The 15,765-nt window shown below is 39.6% G+C and overlaps 1 non-coding gene across 1 annotated transcript; it reads left to right on the forward strand.

Annotated features, from left to right (window-relative positions):
- Positions 1-14,095: 14,095 nt before the first annotated feature.
- On the forward strand, positions 14,096-14,198 carry LOC118759560 (U6 spliceosomal RNA). Its single transcript, XR_004996261.1, has one exon. It is a non-coding gene; the product is annotated as a U6 spliceosomal RNA (small nuclear RNA).
- Positions 14,199-15,765: the final 1,567 nt, after the last annotated feature.

Genomic DNA, 15,765 nt, shown 5'->3' on the forward strand with positions numbered 1-15,765 from the left:
GAAAATATTTTGGTAGATGATGAACAGAATGGGCTGGGGAGGGGTGAGGAATCCATCAAATCTCTAGTTCCAAATATGGTTGGACAATTTCCTTGCATCCTTTGGAGAAATCACTGAAAATTTTCTTGGTAGCTACAAATTGGAGTTACTAGGACTCATTTGGTCATGTTGGATTATGGAGGGAGAAAGACTTGTGATGCATATTTAAGTGCACCTTTCTGGGTGTGATGACTGAACCATGGGATAAAGACACAGTTATATTCTTGCGATGATGCATGTAGGGAAAAGAGGATTTGTTGGCTGTTACCTTGGGATGTCTGTACTCCATAAACCCACCTATTTGGATCTTCTTGCATTTCCTTTGCTTTTCACTTTCTCAATAATGTTGCAATTGAAACAAATTGTTATGCCTGCATCTTTATGCCGAGAAGAAAATGGTTTTTCTGCATAAATGTTGAAATTTTTATACCCCACAGTGTAAGAAATGTTGGGGGACCCCATTAACAAATCCTTTTATTCAGTGTTGGAGAAATTCTCTGTTTTATTTTCCCTCTTCTGCCATATATTTCTTGATTTTTCTAGATGGGAGTTGGAACTGAGATCTTTATACCTTGAATGACTAATCTCTCCCTTGGAATGGAGAAGCAAAACTGAAATCCTCTCTTAGAGAATGGGAAAGGGTGATTTCATCATCAGTTACCCCCACACTAAAAAAAAATATTGCACAGCACATCTGATAATCCCTATGTGAACGAGCTTCTCTCCCTTGTCTGGGAGGTAGGGAAAGCACGGGGACTGCCCAGTAGTGCTCAAGCTCCCGGTCTGCCTCCGTTGAACCAGGCTCCATGCCTGCCTTCATGAACTGCATCAGCTTGCTAACAATTGCAGCAACAAGACCCTCCTGTGAAACTTGCCAGCTAGCCCACCCGGGACCCCTGAATGGACTGATGGGTGATGGGCTTTCTTCAAATGCAGGGGTATCAGCACGAGGCCACAAGGATCCTGACTATTCAGGGAAATCTGATACTACTAAGGAGAAAAATCAAGAAACAGCAACTGGCTGAAGAAGCAAAGATCTACAAACTGCCTGATAAAATTCAAAATAATAATTATAAGGAAACTTGTTGAGCTACGACAGAACACAGATAGCAAAATCAGGAAAACAATTCATGAAAAAAGAAAACTACAACAAAGAGACATAAATCATCAAAAAAGCCAAATAAAAGTTCAGGAGTTACAGCTTAGGGAAAAAATTCCGTCAGCCAAGAAGAGTAGAGACAGATTTTTCAGCAGTTCAATGAAAATAGGTATTTTATATATAATACCTATCCACTTTTTAAACAGATTTATTAATTTTTATTGGAAAGTCAGATATACAGAGAGGAGGAAAGACAGAGAGGAAGACCTTCTGTCTGTTGATTTACTCCCCAAGCAACAACAGGAGCCAGGAGCCAGGAGCCTCCTCCAGGTCTCCCACGTGGATGCAGTGTCCCAAGGCCTTGGGCAATCCTCGACTGCTTTCCCAGGCCACAAATAGGGAGCTGGATGGGAAGTGGGGCCACCAGGATTAGAACCAGCACCCATAGGGTGTCCCTGTGCATGCAAGACAAGAACTTTAGCTGCTGGGCTACCACATTGGGCCCAATAGCTATCCAATTTTAAGTAGCACAGCAGGGAATGAAACCTGCGCCTACCCTGTGTGGCCACAGACATTTCATGTGTGTGCATCCAGGTCTGCATCCTCCTGTCACAGCTACTCCTTGAGAAAGGTCTGAGGCTCTGGGTTTCACCTCATTCCAAATTACCAAGCATCCTACCCCATCATTATCCTCTAGTGAATTTTACGTTAGAGCTTTATAATCTTACTTTGGTGAGTTTTATTTCTTCTTTTGGTTGTGAATGTCCATGGTTTTGGTATTTATCAATTCAAGAATTTGTATAAAATATTTAAAACAGAAAGGCATTCAGGAGCTGAAGAACAGAATGATGGAAGTGAAACTTCTACAAGGAGCTTCAACAGAAGGCTTCATGAAACAAAGGAAGAGATCAGAGAACTCGAAGAAGGCCATTCAGGGTTACTGAGTCAGAGGAACAAAAGCAAAAAGCAAAAAAAAAAGCTAGAGACAGTCTTTTTGACCCATGGGACAAATCAAACAAACCAGTGTATGCATTATTGGAATTCTAGAAGGAGCACTGAGAAGACAAAAGGGGGGACAAAGTTTATTTAAAGAAATGATGCCTGAAACTTTTCAAAATGTGGACAGAGAATTGAACATTTAGAATTAAAACCTCAAATAGATGAAAAATGATGAGATCTTGCAGCCCAGGACAGAGTGGAATTGAAGAAGGGGAAGTGGGGCCTTTTTTTTTTTTTAAAAAAAAAAAATTCTAGGTGCTTGCCATCTGCCTGGAGAAGCCTGCTGAGCACAGGCAAATACACAGTGCATGAAGTGATAATGCTTATTTAAAATGTTAGAGAGCAAACATGTGGTAGCCATAGATGAGGAATGGAAAAGCCAGAACAAAAAGGAGAGGAGGAGAAACAGAGGTGGTGCCACAGCATCTCATCCACTTCTGATCTCCTAGAGAGGCGGAAAGGCATCTCCCATTTGTTGGCCTCTTACTAGGCTGGAAGGGGAGAGTTATTCACAGCTTCCCTCCCGGCTCCCAGGTGATGGAGCTGTACTGTAGGGGAATGGGGGCAGTTTTGATTAACAAATAGATGGGTATTATACTTGGGACAGGGCCTTGTTTCTAGCAGGCACTCCACTTCAGCATATCTAATTAGCTATTCTGGATCAGGAATAATATATAAAAAATCTGGGAGTAAAAACTTCCAGCCAAAAATACTTTTTCCCAAACAAATGCTAGGCTTTCTCAAACTCTCACAAATATTGGAAAGAGGTGAATGCTTTCAAACTCATTTAGTGAGGACAGTATGGCCTTAGTACTCAAGTCAGATAAGCACACCACAAGAAAAAAAATTTCCAGACCAATATTTTTTATAATTATGGATGCACAAAACCCCAACTAAATACAAGCAAATAAGATTAAATTACATTAAGAGAATTATAAACCATGATCAAGTCAGATTTTCCTCTGGGTTGCACGAATGATTTTATGCACACAAATCAATGTGATGCATCATGTTAACAAGATAAAGGAAAAAAAAGCATATGATCATCCTGGTAGATGCAAAAAAAATTCCCATGTGGTATACTTGAGCATCTTTTCCACAAGCTAAAAAGCTCAAATTAGACTCAGAAGGAATGAATCAATATAATAAAGGACATATATGACAAGCCTGCAACATATACACAGAGGGAAGATCTGAAAGCTTTTCCTGTAAGATGAAAAATAGGAGCAGACATAGGGCACAGTAGTGAAACTGCTGCCCAGGACACTTTATCTCATGATGCAGTGCCTGGCTTGAATCCTGGATAATTCATTTCAGATGCATTTTGCTGCTGATGCTCACTCTAGGGTTACACTAAGTGTTTCTTTGGTGCTCACATGTTTTTCAATTTAATGTAATCTCACTTGCAGATGTTCCTTCAAGGTTTTTAGCTCCCACATGGAAGACCCAAATTCAAGTTCAAGCTTCTGACCTTGTCCTGGCTGTTTTGGGCATGTCCAGAAGTAAACCAGTAATGGAAGAACTCTGTGTGTGTCTACCTTTGAAAGAAAATGAAGCTAAGTTTAAAAAATTTTAGCATCAAGAACCAGAAAAGGGTTCCTACTCTTACCCACTGAGTTTAGAATAGTACTAGCAGTCCTAGTCTAGCAATTATGAAAAAAAGAAAGAAAAATGAAAATGTCCCCTAATTGAAAAGTAGAAGTGCCTATATGCTGATGACATGATCTTGTATACAGAAAATCGTAGAAATTTTATCAAAAAATGGATGGTAGTAACAAATTTGGTGAAGTTACAGGAACATTGAAATTTAAAAAGGAATTATTTTTCTCCACACTGAAACTATCAGTGACAGATTTGAAGATAATGGGCTCATTTATAATAGAATAAAAATGCTTAGAAATAAAATTGGTCAGGAAGTTATAGGAAGCTATAAAAATTTTGTCATAAAATATTTATGAATAAAACTTAAAGAAGGCACAAATAGAAACATGCTCCTGGGGCCTGCATTGCTGCTTTGTGGGTAAAACTGCTGCCAGGAATACTGGCATCCCATTTGGGCACCAATTTAATTCCTGATTGTTCCACTTGAGATCACACCTTGGAAGACAGTTGGGGATCGTCTGCTTAGTCTCTTTCACCCATGTGGGAGACCTGGAAGCAGCTTCTGACTCCTGTCTTCTGACTGGCCGAGCTGTAGCTGTGACAACCAGTTGGGGGCTGAACAAGTAGATGGGAAATCTGCCTCTCTCTGTGGCTCTGCCTTTTATATAAAATATTTTTAAAATGGATACCCCATGTTCATGGATTAGAAAAATTAGCATTGTTAAAATGTCTGTGCTACACAAAATTATCTACATATTCAACGCAACCCCAACAAAGAGTTAGAATGGCATTTTGTTTCTTTGTGTGTGTGTGTGTGTGAGAGAGAGAGAGAGAGAGAGAGAGAGAGAGAGAGAGGAAAGACATGGAGAGCAAGAGAGCCTGTTTACTGCCGTATGTTCCAAATGCCCCTGTGGCCAAAGCTGAGCCAGTCTTGGCTATTGTGGACATTTAGGCTGTGAACTAGTGAATGGTAGCTCTCTATGTCTCACAAAGTTTAAAATAGTATTACAAATTGTAATGACCAAAATTATATTAGCATAAAAGTAGATATATTGACTGTGGAAGGGCATAGAGAACCCAGAAGTAGATCATTTATAGTTGACTAATTTTCAACATCCCCAAAACACAATGGTGAAAAGATAGCTGTTTCAGTAAATGACATTTAGAAGTCCAAATGCAGAAGAATAAAGCCAGATGCCTATCTCTCACCATATTATGAAAAATCAACTCAGAATGTATTAGATTTAAACATGAGACTGAAACTGTATGCTTCTTGGCACCAGTTTGGGTAAACAAACCATTTGTAAAATAAAATTTGACAAGTGAGATTACATTAAATTGAAAAGCATGTGAGCACCAAAGAACCACTTAGCAAATTGAAGAGTCAACTCAGAATGACTCAAGAACAAAGAATTTGCAAACTGTGTGTCTGGAAGGATTTAATATTTAAAATATATAAGAAACAAATAAAACTCAATGGTAAGAAAACCGGGCACATGACCTAAGGAGACATTTCCCTAAAGATGTCCTATAAATGACCAACAGGCATAGGAAACACTAAGGAAATGAATATATAAACCACAATGAAATATCACCTTATAACTGTTAGAATGACTATTTGCCAAAAATATTTAAAAAGTGGTGATAAGGTCAACAAAAGAAATCTGTAGCCTCTGTTGTTCGGAATATAAGTCAGTATAGCTATTATGGAAAAAATATGGAGCTCCATAGGGGAATTAGAATTAAAAATGGAGCTGTCATATGATGCAAAAATTCAAAGGAAATGAAATCTAAATTTCATAGAGACATCTGTAGGCCACTCTTCATTGTAGCACTATTCATAATAGCCTAGGTATGGAATCAAACTAACTATCCATCAATAGGTGAATAGATAAATTTGGTTTATACACATATTTGGGTACACTATTCAGACTTTGAAAAGAAGGAAATTCTGTCATTTGGAATGATAAGGGTGAACCCAGAGGTTGTAATGTTAAGCGGAATAAGCCCACACAGAAAGACAGATATCACATGAGATGACACGTGGTAGAATCCAAGAAAGTTGGGTTTACAGAAAGGAAAGTAGATGGTGGCAGATGCTGTCATAGGGGAGGGGAGCTGGCAGCAGATTCTGTCAAGTTAAACGGCAGAACCACCTGGAGAGTGCAAGAACCAGGAGTGGAGAGGGCCCAGTAGGAATACAATTGGCACCACCCTCGGGGGTTGCCACTCCCACTGGAGAGCATGAGGACCAGCACTGGGGCAGGCATGGCTAGACAGAGAGTGACACCTACTGGCACATGTGTGGGCTGAATAGTGGGATTGGTTGGGTTGAACTAGGCTTCAATGCTCATTGACATGTATGAGAGCTGAATGGGATGTGGGGCATACTGGACCAGTCTACTGTATATACTGGCAAGCACAGGAACCAGGGCAGGGGGCAGGACTTGTGGGGTTATTACGGGTCGCTCTGACTAGGCTGTAGCTCCCACTAGTTTGCGTGAGGGCCGAGTGGGGTAGGCAAAATCGGGATGGACTCCAAAATCCAGTGGTTAGTGTAGAAGATGGGGCTGGCGGCAAAACCGACCCAGCATTTGCAGTCACCAGCATATGTATAGGCAATGGTCTGTGCTGGAGCCTGCACTGGCAAGCACACCTAAGAATCTGGTCTGGGATCACCTCAGATGAAGTTTCTTTGGGGATCTCCCCAACTGAACTGCTGGACTCAGAACCCAACCATGAAGAGAATTGCAGGTCCCATGGTCTGACCATGGAGTGCATGTGTCAAAGCTGAGCCTCCTCAATGGCTCAGACAGAGTAGTGGAGATCATGTCCAGGTACACATGGAGGATATGGAAGTACATTGGATTTTTCAGAGGACACTTGGTACCATGACAGAGGACCAAACCAATTGATCAATTACCCCAGCCAAGTGTTGGCAGTGAATATGTGGGAAAATGGAGCCTTAAGATGGACTATGTCAGCCAGAGGACTCCGGAGAGATTTCATCATGCTTGTAGTGGCAGGATCAGAAGCAATATAGAGCTGCTGAACTATTGAAACCACTTGAGCAGTGCCCTGAGAGCATGCCCCACATTGGGATCCTGGGATGGTTGGGAGAGTGGGTGTGGCTTCTCCCTTTGTCTTCTCCCTTCCCCAAGCTACAGGAAGGAAAAAAGAGAATATGGAAACAATGGTCCTACCCACTTTCCTGTAGTCCTTGACGCTTTGTACCCTAATCAACAATGTAAAGAATATCAAAATAAAAATAATAACAATAAAGAAATGACTTTTTAAAAAGCTTGGAAGCTAAGTTTTCTTCTGAAAATCAAAAGCTTTCAAATTCTGGAAGGGTGTTTGTTATTTTAAGATAACTTCTTCAGTTTATTTTTCCAAGAAGCAGTATACTTTTGCAAAACTAATGATAATTTCCCCCTGAAAAATCCAAACATTTTTTACAGGTTAAGTTTTCCTTTTGGAAGATATTGCTATAAAGATTCAATAGATGTAGCTGACATTGTAGTATACTCGGTTAAGCCACAGTCCTCAATGCCTGCACCCAGTGTTCTAGCCCCTCTGCTTTGGAGCCAGTTAACTGCTAATGCACCAGGAAATGATCAGAAGATAGCCTAAGTAGGTGGACCCTGCCTCCCACATCAGGAATCTGCATGAAATTTCAGGCTCCTGGTTTTGGCTTAGTCCAACCCTGGCTGTTGGAACCGTTCTGGGGAGTGAATCTTCAAATGAAAGAGCTCTCTGTCTGCCTTTCTCTCTCTGTAAGTCGGCTGTTCAAATTAATTAAAAAATACAGCGACGCAGCCACCACAATTGTCTGCAACTCCAAGTCTTCATTTATGTTCTTCTTTTCTTAAACACATACTCATTTCTCAGTCTTTTCAAATAAACCTGTATTAAATGGTCTAGCAAAAGTCTCCTCCCTCAGTGAATTGATCTCAGCCTAATGGCCGTTTATTTCCTTTGTTTTTTATTTTGTCAGTGAACGGATAGTGTGTATTCATTTGCCTATTTGTGGATAGTAGTATATTGTGTTTTTATTCAGTATTCAACATCTCCACCTACACAGTAAAGACAGTAGAATAAATCTAAGAGAAGGGAATTCATCATTATTGAGCACCTCTGATCGAGATGATGTGTTATAGCTTGCCTTTGCATTGTCTTATGGGAGCATGATTGAGCTTGTGGACTCCAGAGGGAATCTCTGTGCATTAAAGCCTGGATCTTCTGCATAGCAGTTTTACAGCTTGTCCAGTTGTGAGGGTTGGAAAAGCTTCTCTGTGCTTTGGTTATTATTTCATATGTGAACTGAGCTTGATAAAATTATTTAGTCGACGTGAGGGTAAGATTGACAAACAAGAGACTTAGAATACCTGGCACATTGTAAATCTGCAGTAAATGATAAGTGTTCCTATTATTTCTGTGACTTTGGGGGTAGGTGTTTTCTCTGTTTTGTAATTGAAAAACTTGACAGGTTAAAGAAATTGCTGAAGTTTACATTCGTCTGTAGCAGAGTCAGCTTGGCAAAGCTGTAGGTCTTGTTCCAGTACCGGAGCTCTTTTTACAAATTGCAGTCTTTTGCTAACACCTTTGGTGGTCAAGGTTACACAAGCATGACACATTGAGTTATGAGTAATACAATGAGAAAAGTTACTGAAGTAGTTTTTAGAGCCAAAGTTGAGGCTAGGAATGTTGAGTTTTAGAGAGTGGATTGAGGTTTTTGAACATATTTTATGCATTGAAGGTATTTTTAATCACATCTCACTTCTTAATCTAATCAATGCAAACTAGTCCATGTGCAGTTCTTCCGGTTAGAACTACATGGAGTAACGCATCATCTGCCCAGAACTTTAGGTGGGTTTAATATACCTTTATTTGTTATTGTGAGGTAAATGAGACTGAGATGGATGGAGTCACTGGCCACAATGTTAAGCTTGGGAACTTGATTCTTCTTCTCATTCTACCATACTGCTCTCCTCATCTACATTTTAGGCCTGTATCTGACAGTTGGTGTAATGGAGAGGAAATAAGTTACTTCTCTGTTATCGCAAGAAAGTGAGTGCAAATGTGCCCACCCACATGCTGCAGAAGTCAACTGCTTTGAATTGTTCCAGAGCAGTGAATTACCAATGCAAAATGTTCAAAGAAGATTGGATTTTGAAAATCTTTCATCTGAGCTATTACATGAAGAGAGAAAGAATAAAATGAATATTTGAGTTCCTTTCAAGTGTCAATGTAGTTTAAGGATTTTAAGTGTAAAGCGGTAGGAATAATATGGAAGGTATCTGAAACTTCTCCAATTTTCCTTGGTCTGAGAATTGTAGCTCATGTCAGTCAGCTCTTTCGTATGCTTCTTTTAAGGGAAACTTGATGAGAGACAATGTGTTTAAGGAAAGCACATATGTGGAATAAAGTTCCAGGCAACGAAACTTTAATACCGTCAAGGAAACAATCCAGAAAATTGGAAGTCATTCAGTTCCATTCAAAAAATGATTGATTTTATATTCTACAAGGTTTAAATAAAAGGTCACATGATGTATAAAAATGAAGTCCAATCTATTGAACAAATGTATTTAAAAAACTGCTGCCAGAAGTGTAGCACTGGGGACTTAAAGGCAAATAGGATCATGGTGAGGTCCCTGAACTCCAGCAGCTGTTTCAGATAATGCCTGTGCTTATCCCCAAGTTTTGCACAGTGCATGCTGGAGATTAGGTTTAAGCTGACACTTGGGAGGCAGATTCCTGCTTTGAGGAGAGTCTTTAGGTAAATTTACACACATCCATGGAGGATAATGTGAGAATGTATGTGGAGCAAATATGGGATCTTCATTCAGAGACCCATGCTACACCCTTACCGAATGCATAGATTTGGGCAACATGCCTAGCTTTTGGGGCCTTTGTTTCTTTACCTAGAAAATGGAGCTCCATGATAATTCCCATTTTTATATGCTATTGTGCAGACTAATTAAATGTAAGTAGGAAAGTGCCTTATAAACTATTTTAGTCCAAACTTGTCAGAATCTTTTCTCCCTTCTTTTCAGTAGCTTCTCGACTATGTTCCTCTGGGAAGCAGCATTGATTCAGAAGTGGAATGAAACATCTTTGTAAATTCCTCCCACAAGGACTTACTGAGTATTCTAGGGGGTCATGGTGAAGGATCAGATCATGTCTGAATCAACTTCTGACTATTTTGTTATTTTTTTATCTCTTTGTCTTGCAATTGTTCAACAGTTCCAATTCCTTTGCCACCTATATGAGACAGAGGGGCTGACCTCATTTTGGGAACCAAGGCCCTTGGGATGCAGCTTCTCTCCCTAGTGCATTTCAGAAAATTTTTGCAACAATATGCTTTCTTTCCTCATATGAATTTGGCTTGCAACACCATAAAATATTGAAATACATTTCACTAGCTTTTGCTATTATCTGTTTTTATTGTGATAAAATTTATAATATAAACTTTACCGTCTTAGTCTTTTTTAAAGATTTGTTTTTATTTGAAATGCAGAGTTATGGAAAAAGAAGGTTGGGAGGTGACGAAGAAAGAGATCAAAGTCTTCCATCTTTTGTTCTGCTTCCCAACTCCACAATGGCTATAGCTGGGCCAATCCAATATTAGCAGCCAGGAACTTTTTCTGGTTTTACCACATGGATTTAGGGCCCAAGGACTTGGGTCATCTGCTGCCACTTTTCCATGCCATTAGCAGGGAGCTGAAGTGGAAGTGTAGCAGCTAGAATTTGAACTGGCACCTATATGGGGTGCAGGTACTGCAGGCAGAGGATTAGCCTGAAATGCCAAAATGTTGACCCCACATCTTAGTCATTTTTCAGTGTATAGTGCAGTAGTGTTGAGTACCATCACGTTGTTGTGAAACAACTCCAGAATGTTTTCATCTGTTTTAAAAATATATTTTATTTTTTAGTTAATACATACTAGTTGTACATATTTATAGCTTACAGTGTTTCATTTGATACATGTGTAAAACAGGAAAAGAACCAATCAGGGTAATTGGTGTATCTGTCACCTTAGGTATTTATAATTTAATTTGGTTGGGAACTTTAAAAATATTCTTACTGGTTGTTTTGGGTTATTTAATTAATTGCAGTCAATGATAGTTTTCCTACCACGTTGCAGAGTACTGGAGTTGTTCTTCGTATTTAGCTACACTTCTGTACCTATTAACTGTTCTCTCCATCCTTCTCTTCCGTGTGCTTTTTGCAGTCACTATTAATCACATTCTCTACTTATTAGAGATCAGCTTTACCTTCCAAATGTGAAAACATAGATTATTGTTCTCTGTTTTACTTCATCTGACACATTGTTCTCCAGTTCCAATCATCTTGCTACAAAATCACAGAATTTTATGGGACCTGTCATCCCACAGAGTCAATACTCCGTAGTTTTTTTTTATTAATTACATTTCATTTTGTGACACAGTTTCATAGGCTCTGGTATTCCCCCAACTCCTCCCCGTACCCTCTCCCCATGGTAAATTACTCCACCTTGTTGCAGTGTTACAGTTCAAATCCAGTCAAGATTCTTCCATTGCAAGCATATACCAAGCATATAGTCCAGCATCTTATTGTCCAGATAAATTCAACAATTTCTTGGGGAGACCATCTCTGGTCTGAAGGCAGAGCTGGCAGAATATCATCCCTACCAATTAAGAGCCCCAACATAACATCAACAACAATTTACAACATTATGGAAAACTCTATAGTTATTAAACCATAACTCTTCTCCTCTTGATTATTTAAAAAATATTTCAGGATAAGAGAAACACTTGAGGGTAGTTTTTGAATAAAGATGATGTGACTGACCAGGTAATGTTAAATAAATTTGAGACCTATGGAAAAAGTTGTTAAGTGTTGGAGGTCTTCTGTGCAGCATGCCCTGAGACCACCGAGGGGTGAGATGACAGCATTCCTCTGCAGCAGAAACACTGGAGACAAACTGGTGGTGAGGGATGTCCATTTATTTGAATGAGGTTATAAGCTTATATAGGGTAGGGAAAGAGGTCAGGCAGAAGGGTGTGGTCCTGACAGTATTTCCACCCAACAATGACATTGTGATTGGCTAAGAGGTATGTTTTTCTCTCGGGACCCTCTAATCAAGTTATAGGTCATGAAGCACAGGAAGCCCTGTCTCAGGGCAAATACGTTACATGCTTCAAAAGAGGATGAATGTAATATTTGACTTCCTTGAGTTGTTTATCAAGGAAGTCCCAGCACAGCTCATTAAAGAGGCAGAGAAGAGAGACTGGGGTGCAGCCCATCACTTTTGCTGTGTGCCAGGTCCAGTTAGCTGAGACTCCTGTCAGGGTTCCCCCAGATACACAGCATGCTGTGTGCCTATGGCCTCACACTTTGGCTAGGCCAGTAGAGATCCAGGGGCAATCTTTCAAAGTTAAGCAGTAACTACAGTGGATGAATGGGTAAATAATAAAGGACCAATTTGATTATTCTCTGTTGGGTCATTTTGCTTCCAGAGAACAAATGTGAATATGAGGTCAGTGTATTCCTCAACACAAATAATCCTGTAATGCACAAATCAAGCTAGAGCCACATTTTCTTGTCATGTTCAACTTACAGGTGAATTATAGCAGATTTTCTAGCTCTACTTCTTTAGAGTCAGATGACTTCTTGCAGAAATCAAATTATTCTTGGATTTGGGAATGAGAGCTCTTCAGTTGCTAGATCAAATTACCTCAAATAGAAGTTATTAAAAGAGAAAGAAGTAAAGTGTCATGAAAAGTTTTTCCATATAATGACTAAGATGCCATCCAGCTGCACTTTGGTTACAAGGTCTGCAGGTTTCTGATCACTGAAGGAGGGAGGTTCTCAGCCTCCTACTAATGTTTAATAAGCGATTGTCACTTGCCATGGTGGATCATGAGCCTGCTCCTGGATGAATCTCTAGTTGGAGTGTCCTTGGGTAATGTAATTGAAATGTGTGGGTGAGAGTCCTCAGTTATGGTGAAGGAGGCAGGATCATGTAATTGGTGATTCTATCAGGTGAGGGCTGGACGATTACTAAATGCCAGGAGAGGGGGAGTGATAATGCAAAGACAGCATTGCCTGTAAGACTTTTCCATTTTTGGAGAGGGGGTAAAAATGTTGCCCAGTAGCCCAGATTCCTGGAAACTGTGCTCAAGGACACGAATACTGGTACACTTCACACTTTGCTTCATGGAATTCTCAGCCCTGTTTTTGCTGTTTCTTTTTTTCCTTTCCCACATAATGAATGTTTGAAAGCTGACCATCATTAGTGCTATTGTTAGTTATAATTGTTACTATGGTTACTTCTAACATAGCATACATTAAAATGGTTAATCTTGAAGATACATAAAGAATTAAAAATGAGGAAGAATATATGTGCTTAAATATGTATATTTGTTGATAGAAAAATATGCAAGTTCCTGACATTTATTAACATAAGTAGTTAATAAAATACATATAAAAAAGCATGAGATAATTTTATCAGAGATACTTGTTCCATTACGTTTATTCCAGCACTGACACAATATCTGGATATGGAGTCAGCCAAAGTGTCCATCATCAAAGAAATGAATAAAGAAAACTGTACACACACTGGAATATTACTCACTCATAAAGAAAAATAAAATCCTCTAGTTGCAATCAAATGGATGGAATCAGAGGATAATATATTATAGTCAAATAAGTTAGACACAGAAAAACAAATATCAGATGTTCTTTCTTATTTGTGGAAAACCAAAATCAAATCTGAACACAAAAGGGCTAGAAAGTTGGGAGAGCATGGAGGCATTTAGTAGAATGAGTACCAAATCGGAGTTTGAATGAGGATGTTCCTGGTGTTGCAGAGTATAGTGCATTTTATATATTGTGTGAACAAGCAGAAGAGAGGATCTGCAATTCTGCAATCAAAAAGTAAAGTTAAAGATGGGAAACATTGATTACCTTGCTTTGAGATTTATACGTAATATACAAACACTAAAGTTATTGCTAATAGCATTTTGAAAATATTTATGTTTATTGGAAAGTCAGATGTACAGAGAGGAGGATTGACAGAGAGGAAGATCTTCCATATGGTGATTTACTCCTCAAGTGGCTGGAGCTGAGCCAATTTGAAGCCAAGATCCAGGAGCTTCTTTTAAGTCTCCCATGTAGGTACAGGGTCTCAAGTCTTTGGGCCTTTTTCAACTGCTCTCCCAGACCACAGGCAGAGAGCTGGATGGGAAGCAGGCCACTGTGACATGAATTGGCACCCATAGGGGATCCTGGTGCATGCAAAGTTAGACTTTACTGCTAGGCTACCACACTGAGTCCTGCTAATAGTATTTTTAAGAAAGTGATTTGTAGTGCTTACTTTGGCAGTATATCTATTAAAATTGGAATGCTACTGAGAAGATTAGTATGGTCCCTGAGCAAGGATGACATGCAAATTTATGAAGTGTTCAATATTTATTTTTTAAAATGATTTGTAGAGTATGATTTTGTGTTATACAAACATAAAGAGCTTTAGTCCTGTAGGTGTTTTAGAGAAGAGAGTTGGTATAATGGTATAATGGTCAGATGAGATGGTCTAATAGTATAATGCAGAGATGAGATAGATGAGGGTCTAGTTTGTGCTTTAACCCAGAGACCTTTGAGTGCTAAACTGGCCTAATTTGTCTGTTTAATTATACAGAGTGCATAGGACACACACACACACACACACACATGGACACTCTTTGTAGTTCTTGAATCTTATCACAATGTCATAGAAATGACTCAAATGGGACAACTGGGGTCTTTACTGTGTGGTGTAGTAATTTGGTCATGTGGTTAGATATGCCCCATTGGCCATTCTCTGGGAAATGACAAAGTAGATTTTCTTAATTGTCGGCAATGCCTGTGTCACCGTGTACCCTGAGTCGAGCAGAGGGACTAGGATTACAAAGAAGACAACATGCACTGGGTCATTCGTGCAAAGAGAATGCCGTTTTATTGAACTCCAGTCTGCCTTTTATACTCTCTAGTTCCTCCCAGTGTTTTTCCAGTGCTCAAGCAGCTCCCAAGATCCCCCAGGGGCATCTTGATAAACTAGAAGCATCTTGATAAACTAGAAGCAGGGACTTGTGGTTAAGCCAGGGGCTAAATGTATCAGGCCAAGATTGTGCATCCTGTTACCCCTTGAAAAACAAGCTAAATTGTGGAGTTAACCCTTGGGAGACTGGGCCCTGCACTTAATAAATGTTGTAAGGGTCAAATGTGGAGTTAGCAAGGAGGTGGCTAGAGGGCAGATGCAGTTTTAGCAGAATGTGCATGATTCAAAGAAGGCTGGGAACATTTTTGTCAAATACCACAGTGTTTTCTCTCTGTGACAGTGGGATTATAGCTGGCTAGGATTTTCTTTTTATGATTTTGAATTATCTGTTCTTCCTGATTTTTTTTTTCAGGGAACATGTATTTCCATGTAGCATAAAAAAGTAGCCATAGAAAATTCAGCCTCAAGATCATTTTGAATAAACTGTACCCTCTCCCCATAAGTGAAATGCTTAGGTTCTCATCAACAGAAGACTTTGCCTCTTATGATCTAGGATACATTTTGAAGAAATAAGCTCCTTTTGTTTCCAACCTGAGGTTTCTCATTAGCTAAAATAAAAATTATTATTGATATTGGGCTTGCTGAGGAGTGGATATAGGGCCTGCTAAAAGGTGTACTTGGTTATTTTAATCTCAGCTTTATTGATTACAAACTGTTCTAATCTTCATTTTACAGAAAAACCCCTAGGCGTTCAATGATTAGTCACAGCTCGCTCAGCTCACAGTTGCCAGAGTGGAGCTCTAAACTCAAGCACTCTGGCACCGGTGTCCTGGAGTCAACCTCTGGCACTGGAGCTGTCTGCAAGCAGGCGCCCCATTCCGTGACTCACCCTTGTTTGTTCTTCAAATCAACTATGACCCAACTGATTTAGCAAAGGAGCTCGCAAATGTGATTCTGTACCATCTAGAACACCTAGGAGCACGCTTGTGGGTTTTTGCAGTTTATT

Source organism: Ochotona princeps, chromosome 4 (genome assembly GCF_030435755.1).
Source record: "Ochotona princeps isolate mOchPri1 chromosome 4, mOchPri1.hap1, whole genome shotgun sequence".
Classification (NCBI taxonomy): domain Eukaryota; kingdom Metazoa; phylum Chordata; class Mammalia; order Lagomorpha; family Ochotonidae; genus Ochotona; species Ochotona princeps.